General features: G+C 40.2%; 1 protein-coding gene across 2 annotated transcripts in view; it reads right to left on the minus strand.

Annotated features, from left to right (window-relative positions):
• Nucleotides 1-17,645, minus strand: part of GREM2 (gremlin 2, DAN family BMP antagonist) — a 37,613-nt gene extending 19,968 nt beyond the window's left edge. The window contains exon 1 of one of the 2 annotated variants that reach the window (XM_057414517.1): nucleotides 17,380-17,645. The gene's annotated coding sequence lies outside the window, so the exon portion shown is untranslated. Of the gene's footprint in view, nucleotides 1-16,926; nucleotides 17,044-17,379 lie in introns of those variants that run through there. The other variant, XM_057414518.1, reaches the window with a different exon arrangement.
• Nucleotides 17,646-19,039: the final 1,394 nt, after the last annotated feature.

Raw genomic sequence — 19,039 nt, forward strand, 5'->3', positions numbered from 1 at the left:
TAACTCAATTGGCAAGTCTGCAGAAATTAGAGATTTGATACAAAGAAGCAAAGACCAGAGGAGTGATATTAATAGCATTCAAATGCATAAAGGGCTATTGCGAAGAGTGAAACAACATGTCTTTACTTTTCATGGATGCAAATGGAATAATGTCAGCAAGTAAGATTTCAGACAATATTCCTATTAGCAAGCACCATGATACAGACAGTGAGGAATTGGAATTGATTTGCCTAAGTTTGTAGACTCATCATCAAAATTATTAAGCAGAAAGTGATGCAAAGAAAAAAGAAAAGTCACATCTGCAACAGATTACATTAGATAAAATGATCCTAACAGGGAGATGAGCCAGATGACTTCTCAAAGTCCCTTTAATACCCTTTTAAATAAATAGTCATATATATGTTATATAGAACAATTATTCTCCTCCAAGGAACCAACTTTTTAATAGTTTTTTTGCCTAGTTTCCTGTTAGCTCTCTTCTTATATACCTAGCCTTTTAGGTTTTGTGCTAGCCATCACAGAAATAAATCATTCTTTTTGCAGTACACCTTAAGGTACATTTGCTATGGGGTCATTAAACTGCTACATAAAGCCAGCCTTATGATTAAGACAATGGAATCTGCTAATTGTGAACCTACCAGGTTTATAATGCAGATACTATCAGATGCTTTCAGAATTAAAGACTCAGTTTGATTTCTTTTGCTGTAGGCAGAACACACCTTTGTTTAATGCACCTCTGACAAAAGAGGTTAAGGCTCAAGATTCTGCAGAACAAATGTTTTGAGTTTTCCAAATATTTAAGTTATTTAGAGGAACAAATGCCTAGTTTACTTGTCTAAGAAGATGAATGATAGTTTAAAACTATCTTTGAGGACTGATTTCATGGCAGAGAAGTCAAACTGCTTAGCCGGTGTGAGCAGATGATAACATGCCAATATTGTGCCATGTCATGTTTCTTCCTTTTGGTCCCTTCAGAGCCAGAGTGACAGGCACACTGAATTAGGAGGTGGGCAGTGGCAGCTGCACCAGCCGATGGAGAAACCAAAGCCCACAACCACCAACTGAATGGGGCAGCTCAGTGGCTGCTCATCAGTCAGCCTAAGGATAGTGGAACACACCCAGGAACAACCACATCCTTGAAGACCTGAGGCAAACCACAGAGGTTTGCACAGAGCAAAACATCTGTATTGTCCTCATGGCAGCAAACATCCAAATTCCTCTTTACTGTATTATATTATACATATGCCTCTTGTAATAGCTGTAATTAACAGGTGTGGAATAGTTTGTCAACAGCTGTCATCATAAAGCTATGGTATTTATCCTGCAAGCACAGCAGTAGCCTGTGAAGATGTATCCACTGACCAACCTTCCCTTTCCCACAAAACACAATAAATAGATAAATGAAATTGCCCTCAAACAGAAACTGAACACACACTGGCATGTGAGGAACTGTTCCCCTACCTTGATAAAGTCTGATTACATTAAACAGGTGGGCTGATATTGCAGTATGTGGTTTCCTCAAAGTCAGGAAAGAGTCATTCTCCTAAGAGCAACTTACACCACCAATACTGGTTATTTGTTTACTGTTATTTAGTAACTATTGTACAATTGTTCTCACTACTGCTATTACTGAAAGAAGACAGCTGCTCTGGAACATTTTTTCTAAACCAATGCTACATTTACTCTCACTTGTAACTCAGTGCAAAGCAATAATCAAATAGATATAAATATGTTTAGATTCCAATGAAAAGTACATCATTCATTACCAAGGAATTACCATAGGACTGAAACAAAAAGAAAGTTTAATACAACACAGAATCCTGAAACATTAGTACAGCAGAGGACAAGAAGAAACTAAAAAGCTTCATGCACTAAGCAATACTGCAATGTTTTCTGTCAACAAGAAGCCCCACACACCTTTTCACTGCATCCAGTAAGCTCGGAGTGGGGGGGAAAGGAAATAGGGAGGGAGGATTCTCTGAAAATATGTATTTAAAAATTATTTCAGAGGATTTGTCTGACAAATACTGTCTTCAGTGTAGTGAACGGAAAAAAATAACTTCATTTAATGGAGCCAATAATTTTACTTCGTGGGAATCTCAATACAGAATCCTTGAGGTTTAAAATATACAATCATTTAGACCAGGAAAGTATCTGTCTTAAGGTAGACTCACTGATATGCTGCACACTCCATGTGGACAAAAAATATATTGCCATTAAAAATACTTTATCGGTTTGAAGCAAATTCTTGCAGATAAACTACTATGACAGCTAACATGAAAAAAAAAAAACAAAACTACAAAGCACCATCAAAAGTGTTCAACAGGCAATAATTTAAAATGATAGATTAATAACATTTATGTTTGTAGAATTTCTTGTCTATCCCATACAAATTATTTTTTCATTTCTAGCTAGTATTGTGCTGCTTCTTTAGCTATCCTGCATATTTTAAATTGTATTCTACTTTTGATTTATTAAACTTCATCTGGCTACAAAGGGAAAAAAGAAAGATGAGAGAACACAAAACTTTCTAAGTAGCTTCAGCCTTCAATAATTAAATATCAACATGCTGTAGTTAAACAGATCCTTGTGTTCTCTTTTTCTCAACCTTAGGTATCAGGATCTAGTAAAAACTCAGTGGAAGACCACTGCAGGTAAAATACTGAGGTCAGTGAAGAGGGAGAAAGAGCTGTAATACAGCACTGGGGGGGACAGACAAGAGACATAAAGAAATGAACAGTTTTTCATTACATGACTGCCATATATTCTAAACCAAAAAATACGGAAATATAATTGGAATCCCCCTGAACTCTACTGATTTACACTCCTGGCTGCAATCAAATTGAGATCTGATGAAGGTCTACTACAGAGACACCAAGATAAATGAAGTCACTAGGTTCAGTTTTGGTAATGGTGACAATAACTGTTTTTCTGAATGGTAACTTTCCCACAATGCGTGCATTAATTGTAGGCTTTGTAAGACAAGTGTCTTGTTTGGTACAGTTTCCTGGCTGGAAGGAACTAGTTACTGCCAGTTGGCTGTACCAGACAAATCATATAAGCAAAGAAGGGCTGATCCTAATCTCTCCTCATGAAATGCTAATATTACAGTATCAATGAAGAATTCAGTACCTGTGTTGCTTCGCATGCACAGCTCCCAGCTGAACTTTGGACTTGCAAAATTGGTTGTTATATAGGACTTTCTCATCTTGAAGTAAAATCATGTTCAGTGATCCTAAAAAGCATCTGGGAAATCCCAGTGGCCTCTGAGAGGCTCACCAGCTCTGAACTGTGACATTCTGGTTACTGGCACCAGGGGCCATTCCCTATGTAAGGGTTTGACAGTAGAGGGGAGGGGGTAAAATGTGTCTAGCTATACTTCAGATCTAATTACATCTTCTTATAGCTCTGAGGATTTTATCACCTTTAGTTCCAGAGTGTAATTTAACCTATGCATTCAACCCTCACAGTAATCCTCCCCAGCCTCCAGCTGCACCTTTTTCCTTATGGAAGAAAAAAAATCTCAGCAGATACATCCAAAGACTGGAGCATTAAGAAGCATTTTGCAGCATTTCTTAATCTTTCTTCACTCTTTCCTTCCCAGCACTTCTATGAGAGTCTCCACTCATGAGAGGCAGCATTTTGGAAACACTAATTTCTTCAGTATTATCTGAATTTTAGTAACTCCCCACCTTGGCACACTGACTTACGTACATAAGCCTAATCCCCAAACTCTCACTATCAGAAGCACAAAGAACGCAGGTGTCTGTCTGCCTTATCTACGGGAATTCCTGATAATGGACATCTAATTTTTATTTTCTTCGATAGTCCTTAGGGTGATGCCTCTACTGAATTATTTAAGTCACTCAGTTCCACATTCAAAAGCAGCTACTTCAAAAAATCAGGGCTTGCACTTCCACAGTACTTTGCAGCTCAGTTCACAGAGCACTTCATTTGTTTGGAAGCCACCTAGGCAGGTTACCACAAAACAGTTCACCTTAGCTATTACTCTCCTTCTCCGAAAGGCTTATCAAGTCTAGACTCTGTAACCTTAATTTATCTTCACAGCTTTGCACACTAAGCAAGGACCTTGCAAATTTCTTAGCCTTTGTAATGCTGTGAAGATGCACGTCTAAGCACTCTAAGATACAAGTTTAAGGTGAGTTGTCCAAAAAGAAACAAAAAGTCCATGGCTCCCTGATCCCAAACTGAACTCTAGACATTGTTATTTGTAGAAGTCATTTGACCTTCATAATAGGCTAGTCTTCTGCATAGTGAAAATAGGTGGAAGGAAAGAAGGCAAAGGCTACTTTTACCCTCCACATATCTAAGCAGTGCCAGAGGGGCCAGATACATTTAGATTCTTCTTAAGTTACTCAGAGACCATTCTGAAACATCTAGAATAAAAGCAAAATGCTCCTTTCATTAACTTATGCATGTGTCAAGGTTTTATTGCAAGTCATATATATATATACACACAAGGTTGGCCTAATAGACATATTTTAAGTAAAGGGTAAGCTGATATGAGGTGACCTAGGCAGAGTGGCAGTGTCACAGTGGTTCTTGATTTGTGATTTTTGTAGTGGGGCAAAATAACACAATCCTATGAGCAAAAACAGTGAAAGAAAAAATGGCTAAATACTTAGCCTTTCTCTCCCCACACCCAGAGTAGGTCCTGGAGAGCAGCCCAATAAACAATAAGCTACAAATGTATAACCCTCCGCTTCGCACACACCAATGACTGCTGTCTTAAGCGCAGATTCAAAAACATGCCAACATTTGTCTTTCTCCCTTTTCTCCTGCACATTCCTTCTGCAGACATCGAACTACAGCTTCGTATCAGGGAACCAGTTGCCTGCCACAAGGTGATTTGGAGAGACTGCTGTCTCAACAAAGCACGAAGATGACTAAATAGTGACAGAGTAAATAATCCCTCAAAGATAAGTCAATAGTGAATAAGAAATTTTATCTGTCAAGAGTTAACATTCAATGAATACTTGCAAAGGTTACACAACATCAAATCTACAAGCAGTTAGACATGAATTCCTTTACGTGTGCTCACCAAGGAAGCCTACAGAGGAATAGATCCCATTTGACTTCTTGAGAAAAAGCGTTGACAACAGCAAGTTGTATGTATAAACTCATAGAGAAAGGGATTGTATCCTAAAAGATTGTTAGTTTACAGACAGATATCTTACAGTAAAGATGCACTTTGTAAATATTTCTTAGGAAATATGTTAATTTCCATTAAAAATACTTTTTTAAAAACAGTTATTGAGGAGGATAGTTTGTAATGAGTAAAAAAAAAAATAAATCTGTAAGTGCTTAAAAAACCCAAAACATTTGTTGAACATACACACATCACCACCCTCCTCCTGAAGCCATAAATAGTTTAGAATTTAACTTGTAGTTAAAGCTGACAGACCACTGAAAAGCTTAACTCAGTTTTCACTTCTGTCACTATTTGCATTTTTCTTTTTTTCAGTTACATAAAAGCATTAATCTGTTTGGATTTTCCTCTTGAATATACTTTTCAAGTTCTCATATATATTTCTATCATGACATGATATTTGCCCGATAAACTTTGTGAACACATAGCTTATGATGTTATAAACATTCTATTTAATTAAAAAAAATTAAGAATCCTCCTAAAATGTGCAAGCAGCAGTTGTATATTCTGAAATTCAAGCTGTAAGTATACATCCCTTAAATTTTCCTACCTTCTTGAATAAATAGATCCTCTGAGGTTTCTCAGGTAAGGTATATTTTGGATTACTTAGGCTATCCAAAGAACTTTTTTGCCACTCTGTGCAATTAGAGCTGAAAGTGCATTTATCTTGCTATAAATAAGGTGACTCTTAAAGAATGAAGTTCAGAAGTGTTAATGTCAACTCTTTAGCGGATATATCTTTGATAGGGTAATTCTGTATCTCAAAGTACCTAGTCTAGTTTAACTCAAATTTGAAATTACTTCTGACCTTTGTAATATACCCAAGCCAGAAAAACTGGTGGAATAATTCCAGAATTAAATTATAAGAGTTTTATCATAAAACCTAAGTATTTACAGAGCTGTTTTGAAAGTTAACATTTAAATATGGTGTTAACTCAGAACTAGCCCCAAAATCATACAAAGTATAACTGAAATGTTTCAACAATCTATGTATGGAATAATTCAGTTCATCATAAACAAATCCTCTCTTGCCAGTCTTACAGTACTTGGGTTTAGGTCTGCTGCTTCAAAAGAGAAAAGTGCACTGGCACTTAGCTGTTGCTGTCTCTTTCTTTTACCGCAGTGAAGGATATTTTACAGCTATGGATGACCTTATTTAAACTATAAACAAAAGCTTTGGATGTCCCAGGTTAGAAATGTTAAATAATGAAGAAAGCAGATCAATACACAATGGGCAGAAATTCCTACTGTATGGAAGGCATGGTTAACTGTGGCTTTTCTTAAATTATAGAAGTATTTTTGCATTGTCTTGAAGTAATATGCTATTCCTCTGTGCAGGAATTAATTTAAACCACTGTATACAGATCTGCATTAGAATCCACATCCTCATGGGCTTTGCAGTAAACCAAAACATCAAATTTTTTTGCATTTACATGTAAGGTCATGGATACCTCTTTTACCTGTTTGCTTACATACACATATATCACACTGTTATAAACAATTTATAATAAAAGCATTTTAGCTTTTAGTAATTTTTTCTTTAAAGTGTTCAAGGACAGTAACAGTTTTTACAGCCTGTAAAGAGACCCATAAGGCTCTGTTCAAACAATGGCATCATTATACAATCATAGAATCACAGAATGGTTTGGGTTGGAAGAGATCTTTAAAGATTATCCAGTCAATGGGCATGGACATCTTTCAACAGATCAGACTGCACAAAGCCCTGCCCAGCCTGGCCTTGAACACTTCCACGAACGGGTTCATACACAGTTTCTCTGGGCAACCTGTTCCAGTGCCTCACTATCCTTGTTAGCCAGTGTAATTGTTCAGAAAATTTAGGATTGCTGGTCTTCAGACTGACTCTTAAATAGCAGCCTTCAATGATCTTCCACACTTAGCAACTCAGCCTGTCTATCTAGACTACTAAAGCCACCCAGTACTAACAGGGTTTTCAAGAAACCATGCAAGGAGTCTGCACCTATGAACATTGTCAGCTAGAGGCCATACAGTGTTTTGAACACTTGAGCCAACATTTACAGCACAATTTCTGAGCCAGTTTCCACAGATGTCGAGTGTACAATTTCACACATGCGAGATGGCACAAAGAAAGTCCATAACAGAATTAAGACAGGATGACCCTTTCAGCATGACTTTAGACCTATGCCAAGCTAAACTGATACCACAGGCACAGCTTTAGACAGCATAACAAAGCAGGAATACACACTGGACCATTAATACTTTGTGATGGTTTTGGCTGGGATAAGAATTTTCTTCATAGCAGCTAGTAGGAGGCTATGTTTTCGATTTGTGCTGAAAACAGTGTTGATAATACAGGGGTGTTTAAATTACTGATGAGCAGTGCTCACACAGGGTCACTGTGTGAGCACTGTGTCACCCTTCTCATCCCACTCCACCAGTGAGTGGGCTGGGAGTCACAATAAGCTGGGAGGGGATAGAGCCGGGACCCAAGGAATCCCATACCACACAACGTCATGCTCAGCATAGAAAGCTAGGGGAAGAAGGAAGAGGGGGGATGTTCTGAGTGATGGTGTTTGTCTTCCCAAATAACCAGTAAGTGTGATGGAGCCCTGCTGTCCTGGGATGGCTGACCACCTGCCTGCTGCTGAGAAATGCTGAATGAATTCCTTGTTTTGCTTTCCTTGCATGTGGGGCTTTTGCTTTATCTATTAAACTGCCTTTATCTCAACCCACAAGTTTTGTCACTTTTATTCTTCTGATTCTCCCCATCTCCCACCCTAGGGGGAGTGAGCAAGTGGTTGGGTGGTGATTAGCTCCTGGCTGGGGTTAAACTACAACACACTTTAAAGAGACTACTAGATTCTACCACCACAAAGAAACTGGTCATGTGAAGAAAGCAAAAAGCCACCACAGAAGCTTTAGGAAAGGTTTACAATTAGCAAGAAGAGAGTACTTACTTAAAAGCAAAACTGAAGCATGACTCTCACCCAAAAACTTCCACCAGCATTGCTATCTGACTAACTGCTATATATGTTAGCTCTTCATATCATACAGCTGGAAGATCAAAAGTTACAGTGCATTTGATGTCCAAATTAAGGCGCTGGCCTTAGTCACAGTAAAATAAGCGAGTTTTCAAATGTTTTTAAAGGAAAAATAAGTATCGGGGGGGGGAGAGGAATCGAATTTGGAACAGTTAAATTACAGTTCACTTTTACTGAGAAACTAAGCTTCTCCTTCATTAATATAAATCTAACCACGCATATTCTAATCGGACAATAAAAAACCACAACCAATTTTGCATTGTCCTGTAAACAGTAAAGATAAATCTAAACCCATGATAAAGAAAATGTATTTCTATATACTCAAAAAAATACACGTAAATTTCGGGCTGGGAGTAGGGGAACAAGCACAGCATTGCCATCTCATGCTCACTGTATTTTACACATTCAGAGAAAGTAACAGCTTAAGTCAATCACGTTTGACTGCTATCCAGTTATTTATACGACTAAATGAAGCCGGCGTCCAAGTGGGGAGATGAACTGGCAACTTGCCGCAGTCTTGAATTACAATTTGTATATAATGGAGCAAACTGCAAGCACTCTTAATTGTAGCCTATCTATGTGGATGAAGCTAAGCAGAAGAGTTCAAATAGGCAATATTTTGCTTTAATTAATGATAAATCAAGATGGAGATTTCTTCAGACTGCAGGCCAAGTTGCCCAGGACAGATCTGCAGAAGAACTCGCCCTCCCTCATTACCTGAAGTTTGGGCCGACAGTGGAGTTAGATACACAATAGTCTTCCCTGAGACAGAAAACCTTTGGTACGGTCTTCTCACCCCTGCATTTGCAGTTCCACTGTCTGAACAGACCACCTAAAACCAAAGCAAAACTTCCCCAGGTTGCTGTCAGTCTCAGAGACTCCACAACACGCTGAACTGTACTTTGTCCACAGATACAATAGAGAGGCATGGGCCACAATGAAATAATAACTCAGCCTGGGAAAAGTCATTTCCAGTGATTCTATAGACCTTTAAAGATCATTTTGGGTGGGAGAAGAATGCAGGAGAAATGAGATTATTCCTCCTCAGAAAGGTCATTTCTACTGACTCCATGACCTTTAAAGATTATATTGGGTGGGAGAGGAATGCAGAAGTGAGATTACTTCTTCTCAGCACAAGTGTGTTGAATGGGATGAGACAGATTTCTTCAGACTTGAATATCTCAGAGCAGATTACTAACTCAAATTCCCATCTGGAGATGAGGGGAATCAGGAGAAGAATCAGTATTTGGGGGTGACTTCATGAATAGGATAAAAATTCATAAATTTCATACAAAGCATGATCCTTGGGTTTTGGTCTCTTTTCTAAGTAATTCAAAGCTGAGAGCAGCTTAGAAATTAACTCATTTCCCTAACCACCTATTTATCAAATAATTGTATCACCATATGCAGCATGAACAGCTCTCAGGAGTAGCTTCCGTAACTGTTATGACTCCATCCTGAAGCTCCTACTAATTACCAGCACATGCAGGAATAGTCCACTGGCCTCTTCTGGTGTTCAGAAGTACACAATGAGTAGCTGGCCACTGTTGTAAGATATCTGACGTTCTGGAGCGAATGAAAATACTTACAATAGTCACTTGTGTGTATCACTGTGATTGTGCATTCCCCTCTACTCCTGATACTCAAAAAAAAAAACCAACAAACCCCCCCCAAAAAACAACCAAAAAACCTGCATGCATTTCATAGCAAAATTACTTCATTCTATTTTACTGATTTGTAAGCAGCATTTGTGTCCATGTAAAAATGACCTCTTAACATGTACTTAGGAATAGAAAGTCATTCCTGTAGCCTTTTCTTTCTCCAGAATTCACTCTCTAACTGAAACACTGGCCAAGGAACAAATAAACAAACATTAGTAAATACGAGACTGAACTGCCATTGCTTCTCAACAGTAGAGCCTGCCAATGCCAGATATGGATCCAAAGATGCTGCTGGTTTCGCCTCTTTCAGAATAACTTTTCCAAGGAGCTACACCCTCGCCTAGCTTGCTCAGATTCTGAAAAACACTGTTTATGACTGTGGCTGTAATAGTTGACCTAACCAGAAGTGCCAGGACTCAAACCACAGACTTGGGACAGCAATGGCGTCCATAAGCTACAGACTCCTTATTTTGAGAGTCTATGGTATGAGAGTCCCAATCCTAAACCACATAAAATGGCTATGCCAGAATAATAGTTCAGATTCTGAAAATCACATCCATATTGTTCAGTCTTTCAATGCCTGGCATAGTTTTAAGTGGGCAACAAATCTGTTTGTTGGATAAAGTCCGGACTGCTAAATAAATAATGATAAATTTCCTAATACTATCGGGCAGCACGTTTCTGCACGTACAACATGTGTTTATCAGTTTCCCACTGAGTTAGAGCTGACTTTCAAATTTCCTTTAATCTTATTATAGTAAACATAGTACAGCTCTCTGGCAAACAAGAGTAACATTCCTCCTGTAATATCATATCCTTCTTTTAAAGAAACCTTAGAGATGTCCAGAAAAGAACTAGGCTCAACTTGGAATGACACAATAAACTTGTTTCCAAAGAAACTTGAGTTTTATAAAATACTAGTTTTTATACCAAAAAAAGAAAGAAAAGAGACTATTTTTACAAGGAGAAGATTGGAAATTTCTGATAGGCACTCGAAATAGCGTTTGCATACATCATACTTTTAAAGTCAGCTAGTGAAATACCAATATGAAAATACTTTTCTAGTTGGAAGCAGTCTACCTGAGCGGAAGGATAAAGCAAGTGGCATTTGGGATGCAGAATTCAGAAAACAGTAGACTGTAGCTTGTGAATAGCAGACTGAGTTTTTTCAATGCTCCTTCAAGAAGAAAGAACATCAAGTGCAGACGATTCAAAAAGAAAAAAAAAAGGCGGATAAAGAAAACCAAGTGGGATTCATTATAGTACAATTTGCATTTAAGGCTTCTCTCCATTTGGGAGGAATTTATGGCAGCGAAAGGTGGGATGTGTCTTACAGTTAAAAAAAAATGAATAATAACCTACATTGTGCTGTTGAATAACCTTGTATAAGTGACTGAAGGGACTTTGGAAACCTGAAATCAAGACAGTTTCAATGACAGAAATTAGGTGCATTTGTTTGCCTTGCTTCAGGGTTCCTATAAAGAAAAAGGGTCATTATGTATCACAAAAAGAGCAAACAAAAGTGCTATTTTCACATCTTTCTGTGATCTCTTAATAAGCCAATAAATTTTCCTAATTATAATTTTCTGTGATATTTGAATCTGCACTTCAGATATGCTCAAGAAGTCAGAAATTCTGGGCTATGACTTTACTTAAGGTTCAGCTTCAGTAAGGAATGGACATATTAAAGAGACAGGTCAGCAATCTTTCCCTGCCTACACAGAATCCAAGGTGCTTACAATTTGTTTCAAAGTATTCACTCTCAGGAACACCTCAGCAAAAGCCATTCTCAATGAAGGATCAGGCAAAATTTCCATGGGCTTCATTAATGAATAATACAGACCAAAGTCAGCAAATATGCTTAGTATAAAGCCATTGTGTGTTGTTATCTGACAGGTGCAAGCCAGAGACCAAATTAAAATGAAATACAATTGATAGCCATCTCACTTTTTTATAGGAGACTTTACTGGATATATCCATTAAGTCATGCAACATGTTCACGCAGTCCCTTGCCTTCTTTACCTGTCAGCCTCTTCTTGTTCTCCACAAAGGACACTGAGCTCCAAACTATGTTGATGGAACAGGAACTGACAAATGATAGATGGATCATAACAAAAACCATGCATAGAGCACGGACGTCTGACATCTGAGAGCCGGGATGTTTTCATCTTGGATAGAAGCTCTGACCCACTATTTATACCCCAATCCCAAGTTCTCCCACATATTTTTAAATGACAACTTTCCAGATGTTATCAGGATGGAGACTGGCCAGATTTATGGTCAGGATCCCACGTAGCTCTAAGCCAAACTAGTGTTTTGGCCTCACTGGAAATGCAATTAGATTTGAGATTTGCATCAGAAAAAAAACCTGCAGTATCTTGCCAGAAATGGTCATGAAGAATTTTTACAGTGCTAGTTTTTTTTTGTTTTTTTTTTGTTACCACTACTGTAGAACACCAGGCTATTTAGTATTATGATAATAGCACTTAAAGCAGAGTAATAGGATAGACTAGACATGGCTGGAAACCACAACAAAACTGCACGGAAATGAGGGAGGACAGCTAGTTCACTAGTAGCACCAGCTCAATACAGTTTTCTAACGCTAGCAAGTGTTTGCACAAGACAAGGTCAACAACGCGTTCTCCATGAGCTGTACAAATGCTGCTTCCAAGTTTTAAGAGAAGTTAAAAATTCAGGAAATTTTTAAGATTTATTGCTGTTAAATCCACAGTCTGATGTTTTATTTGTTCGCTGCCCATCACACTCAATAAAAACTGGTTCCAAAATGAAATTTGGAGGGTAAATAATATTTTTCCTTTCACGGTGTACTTTACTTCTCCCACTTCCTTAACACAAAATAGTCAGAAGTCAAGTGTTTATGAGACTTTTCTATTTTGAAAGTATCACAGTTTTCATTTCTTCTTAGTTTCTTTTCAAATTACGGTTTCTTAAAATACTCATTTCCCAAACAATGAGAGATGAACTTACCTTTTTCATTCTATAAAGAAACTTTAAGTAAAGACAGTAGCATGCAACATACAGTTAAAGTATAATTCTAAATGGCAGTGTAGCCTCTGAGAAAAACTGACCTTAGCAAATCCCCTTTAGTTTTATGACTAATCTAAAATATGCTGCTATAACTCTCACAGATACTATGTAGACAGGAACAAAGAAAAAAAATATACAGAATCTCATAGATAAGGAGATTTCTTCTGGTTATACCCAGAAGAAAAAGATGAATGTGAAAAGTAGATGCTGTAAAATGACTTTTTTGACAACGACAGGTTACAACTGAAGTTGCCATGATTGTATCACACCAGATATTGCAAGACAGATTGCCCTGTTTTAATGTCCTGGAGCAAGAGATTTTTATGATCTGTTTCTCCTTCTGAAACAGGCTTCAAAAACCTGCTTAAAAAATGCGAATAAATGGCTTAATGCACTGAGAGCAAGAAATACCATGGTTTCAAGTGACATGTCAATAGTGTACACAATTCAAATTAAAATCTATACTTCAACTCAGAACAGCTATGCATTGGAATAGGGTTTGCAGTAGACAACCTCTAGCAATAGAAATACAATCATCTGAGAAGGAAAAGCCCTCCTGTTTTTCAGTTCCTGTTCTGAATAGCACAACATTTTCTGTGATCTAAAAGCAGCCTTGGAGCAGTCACCGTGAACCAGGAGGATCTTTTATCGTTCATGCTATACACATGCAACCCTATGATTTCTATCATGATCTCATGAAAATGTGTGCAAAAATGAAGAGTTGGTAAGAAGCCCAATTTCTGACCATCTTCTGTTGCCAAATAAAAAGGATCTGATCCCTAATTGCTCCAATACTACATTTTCAAGTTAGAAATGCTTTCATACAAAAGATAATAATTTGTAATTAACAGAATCTTCCTTTTCTATTTAAAATAATTTTCTCAAAAGCAGCAAACTAAAGTAAAACATACGACTGTAAAGAGACAGCCAAATCACCAAATAACACAAAATGGCAAAGTTTTCTGCTTTACAGTGAAAAGTGCAGAAAAAAAGTATTTTAACATGTTTTAATCAAAAGCTTCAGGTTTTACATGAATGTTTCTAAATATCTCCATGGGCATCGCACTTCCCCACCTTCCTGGGGCAAATGGGCTCAAGAGCGAGAGCATGTTTCCCATCATGTGCTGGGACCCCAGAACTGCCACCACAGATGGCACCTTCTCCAAAGCAGTAATTCTGGTGCCTTGTGGGAAGTGCAGTCGACCACAATGCTACACCCAGGAAACATGGTGCAGCATTTCTAAGTGACAGTTTTTAAGTTCCAAGTTAACATTTCTCACCAGTTCCATAAGCCATGAGGAACATAAACACGGCCTTCTGAACCTTTATGTACAGGAGGGCTACAGCCAGCGGCAGGCAAACAACCATGAAGAAGCACCAGTTGTCCTTTCCTAAGCACAACTGCTGTGTGCATGGTCATCAGTCAAGCACAAGGCTGCCTTATCCCAAGCTCCCATGCAACAAGTAGTCCACTATCACGTGCCAGACTATTAAAAACAAAAGCCATTTTCATTTAGATCTGAAGAGATCTCAGGCCCTACACAAGTAGGGCTGCCACAGTTTGTTGCAGGGTTGCGGTCTCCAGCCGAGCCAGGAGTTTTTTGGTAACACATGTCTAGGCAATGGTGCAAGAAGCAGGGATTAGCCCACACCCTTGGGAAAGACAGTACCAGTTCCAAATGGCATGGTGGTGCACTGGTACTAGTCTGCTGCAGATGGACCAGGTCTGTGTTAGCGCAGTCCAACAGGAACAGGCATACAGCGCAAAACATTTAAGCATAGAAGACACTATCTGTGTTTTACAGGGTTTTAGTTCAGGCTAGTTCTGGTCTGGTCCCACAGACTGAATTTCCAGCAATGACTCAAGCACATCTTCTAGTTTAGATTCATCCTAAAGGAATCCAGCTGGCCCACCATGAGGTATATGAAGATGGACAGTAAGTGGGAACAACTGGAGGACTGGCGTCAAAAGTACACTCCTGACACGAACCACAACACTAATATAAATGCACAACCACACCCATAAGCGTCAGCAAGAGCAAAGTGAAAGACCTTTTCGTGCTGCTCTTGAAAAGACTCTTCGGATGTCTCTAAATCTGCATAGTGCCTTGAACTGCTCATCGAAACCATTCTAACGCAAGAATCAGAAACTGGTAAATGCCAATTTACCCATTCCAAAATAGAATTTATCAGTTTCTGATGTTTAAGTTCAAATTATTTCAATGTGAATTTAGTAGTAGTGTATAGAACTATGAAACTGAGAAGCTGGAATTTACCAGTTACCAAATTTATCAAGCAAAACTACAGCAGGAATAAACTACTTATTACAAAAGAGAGGATCTGGATATACACGATTTACACTTCTCACAAGCATTGACAAATGGTGACTGAAACCAAGCATTTTCCAACATATCAGTATAGTTCAGTTGGCAATTCAGTTATTAGTTTTTTACCCATAGCTACTGCCATGGAAAAAAAACCAAAATCTGCAGAGTTTAATTCTTCAACTTCTCATACCTTTGCTCTATTCCACACTGAAAGTTATGTTTCACGACAGCACAATCTATTTGAAAGACAAACAGAAAGCAAACAGGTTAGCTAACCCAATCAGCTCAAAATCTAGAGTTAATGGCATTTATTTTTGTGGCACCCTTTTAGAGGTCTCATTGATGCTTTTCACTGTCACATCTTTCACTTACTTATCATGCTGCAATGGAAGGCTGAGCAAATCTCGCTGCTACCAGATGCACTTCCTCCCCATGCAAAAGAGCTCTGCATGAAGAGCTGGCTGCAAGAGAGGCAAGAAGGCAAAATTCTACCTGCTATGTTTCTCATGCATCCTACAGCAGTGATTTAGGAAATCAGGCCGCCTTCTTTAGCTGCAGGGTAATTACAGACAAATGTTTAGAGTTTAGGACTTCACTGCGCATCTGGGATGATGGCAGTTCATGAGGACCACGCAACAAAAGTAAGAGAGAGGGGTCCCTTGCTCGGAGCCTGAATACCAAGACAGAACCCTCAGTCCTGGCTCTCAGTAATAAGCAGATTGTTGTTCCTTACTTCAGTTATTTTCTCAGGGCATTTCTTTAAAATACTAGAGTATTATTTTTCTTTACCTTTTGGAAAGAAATGAGGGAAGGCCAGCCTAAGAACTAAGCATCAAGTTTAGCAAGTGAAACATCTGCATTCAGATATATCAGGTATTCTAAGCAAATATTTCAGGCGGTGTGTACTTTTGGAGTTCAAGCAACAAACTAATCCCCCAAGGGAATACAGTATCTGTATTGTATTGGCACCGGTGGGAAGACAAGACTGACGTGATGTTGATTTCTCCTTGGTTTAAGCAAGAAACAGCCTTGAAGCGGCCTGATAAGCAGCTTGCTAACTGGGACTCTGCACAGACATTGCTTGCACCTGCTGCTTCGTGAATCTTGGGAGAACTTAACCTGAGACATTTCCTTCGGGAATCTCAGTCACGGTCATTTGTCAGGCTGAAGTTCACCTGACTGCTCACTGAGCTTTCATTCTGTTTATTTCTCCTCTTTCGGAGAAATAGGAGGTTTAACTTGTTATGAGCTGCTAATTTTGCCCTCAAAAATCCACCAAAAGTTATATAACCACTTTCACAATAGCATGCTAAAAATAAGAGTTGTTCAGTCAAATGCCACTGCAATTTTTTATAAGACCTGCGACTCCAATTCTGCAAGACCTGTGAGAGTGCAAACATTTCCTTAGCTTCAGCAGTCAAGCAGGAGCCCCTTGTGAGACAGACATGGGTTTGTATTATTATAATCCTCATTTGCAAGGGAAAAAAAAAAACCACATCAAAACAACACAGTGCATCTATACACAATATAGATATTTCCAAATCATGACTTAAAGTAACGCTATTCGCTTTTGGAGCTGATCCCTTGCGGGGTTTCATAATCGCAAACCATCATTAACCCAAAGCAAAGAAAGAAAGGTACAAAGGGGCACAGGTTTCAAGCACGACGTGATTTTTCACCCGTTTTATTTTTCTCTTTACTCGGGAGGCAGCGCGGAGGCGCGACGCTTCAGACCCAAAGGGACTTGGCCATTCAGGTAACTTCGAGAGCGCTCAGGGCAGCGCACTGACACGCAGTCGCCGCTGCAGCTGGCGCTCGTTAATTCAGCTACGCGCCCCTGCGGCGACCCCACGGGCGGCAGCGCGGGCGCGGAAGGCGCTGTGCCCAGTGGAGACGTCCGGAGGCCACAGCCCGCCCTGGGCCCGCGGAGCTCCCGCGGGGCCAGCCAGGCGCGACGGGCGAGGGTCCGCTGGGCGGCCCCGCGCTGTCAATCGCCACCGCGCCCGCGGGCCCTGCGCGCCACCCCGCACCGCTGCCTCGCTGAGGGGCCGTAGTGTAAGAGGGCAGGGAAGGAGAAGGAGGAGGGGAGCAAGGCGGCCGCCGGAGAAGCGGGGCCGGAGCAGGCGGCCGAGCGCCCCCCGGCCGCCCCATACCTGCACAGAGGCGGGGAAGGGTCTGCAGCGCGCGCCGTCCTGCCAGCTATAGATCCCAAGGGGTGATGAAGCGGGGTGGCGGTCGTCGTCCTCTCGTGCTGCCGCGGGTGCCGCTTGTGCCGGTGGCGGTGGTGCGAAGCCCTCGCTGGCTGCAGATGCCCATAGGCGCGCAGTGGCGGAGAGCGGTGCGTGGCGAGAGCGCGGCGGCTTCGCCGGGTCCCGGCGGTGGAAGGGAGCTCGGCACTGGCTCCGCTCAGCCGCTGCCCGGGGAGAGGATCAAGCCCCAGCTTTCGATTGGCTCCGGTGGCCAAACAGCTCACACCAGCTTGCCCGCCCGCTGCCCGCCTCCCCTCCGCCGCCCCACACGCTCCGCTCCCCCGCGGCTCCGCTCCTCCCTGCCAGTCTCCAGCAACCTGGTGGGCAGACCTAACCCCCTTTGGTTCCCCCCCCACACCCCTTCCCGAAGACGATGTCCAATCCCCAGCCTTGTGTTTATGCAGGGACATTCTCGCCCTGGATCTGACAAAACACCCTCCTTCCCTTCGCATCTTCCTCCTTTGGCTTGAAGGACCTGCAACTTTAAGTGTTCATGACATTTTGTGTCATGCTCAATATTCGGAAACGTTTGTTCTCTGAATATTTTTTAAAATATCCTTAGCTAGTAAAATTGAAAGCATGCAGTGCTTGATCACCTAAGGGCTAAATGTGAGGTAGGACAAAACATTCTTGGCCTGAGTTGAGTTTGCCTTTCTTACACTGTTTGGGTTCCCAGCCCTGTCTTGGTTAACTACACATCAAATCATGGCATGCACAGAAAATAAAATCAGGATGCTAAGCCTTCCCTTCCTGACTCTAGGGTTACTCCATAACTGCAGCTGTGATTGGCATTCCTTGGTGCATCTTTGATGTTGGTATACTTTTTGCTCAGGATGACTTCAGTGGCCTGTGGAGAAGGATTCTGCTTCCTGCAGACATGCTGTAGTCTTAAGTCAAATCTTAGACCTGTCTTCTGGGCAAAAGGGCAATCCTTTGGTTTCAGTATGACCCTCTGTTTAAACAAGAATACAGTTGAACCAGATAAATAGGCCCTTTGGGTTTTCTCAGCTCAGGAAGATGTTGTAATGATTCCAGTAAACACGTTGGCAAAAATGTGTATTAAAATTAGGGAGAACAAAATGATCAGTTACAACAGATGCACTCTTAATTAATGCAGTGACCTGCATTTAACTGATGCTGTTACTGATGTGTTGAGCAGTGTGTTGGTACATCCCTTAAAAGTCAACATTTACCCAAATTTGGCAGACTGTAGCTGTTGAAACAGAAAGAAGTTGCAGAGATACCCTTGCATGACAGCAGCATGTACTTTTTTAAATGACAACCTCCATCACATTTTAAATTGATTCTGTATTTAATTAAATTTCTTACCCCAAATTGTATTCTATTTTTCACTCTCTGGAAAGCATGCATACTTCTGTCTCTTTGGGGGATACAGAACTAGTTAAAAAAGGGGGGGGGGGTAGGGGGGGTGTTCTTGGTGTTTTGGTTTTTGTGTGTGTGTGTGTTTTGTTGTTGTTGTTCTTGTTTGGGCAAAAATCAGAAAAATAGAAATATAAATACTGAGAAACATATAAAACCAGACATACTTAGAAATATCCATACT

This window comes from Pezoporus wallicus, unplaced genomic scaffold, assembly GCF_028554395.1.
Source record: "Pezoporus wallicus isolate ANWC-B61680 ecotype Strahan unplaced genomic scaffold, APGP_CSIRO_Pwel_v1 contig_8042, whole genome shotgun sequence".
NCBI lineage: Eukaryota > Metazoa > Chordata > Aves > Psittaciformes > Psittacidae > Pezoporus > Pezoporus wallicus.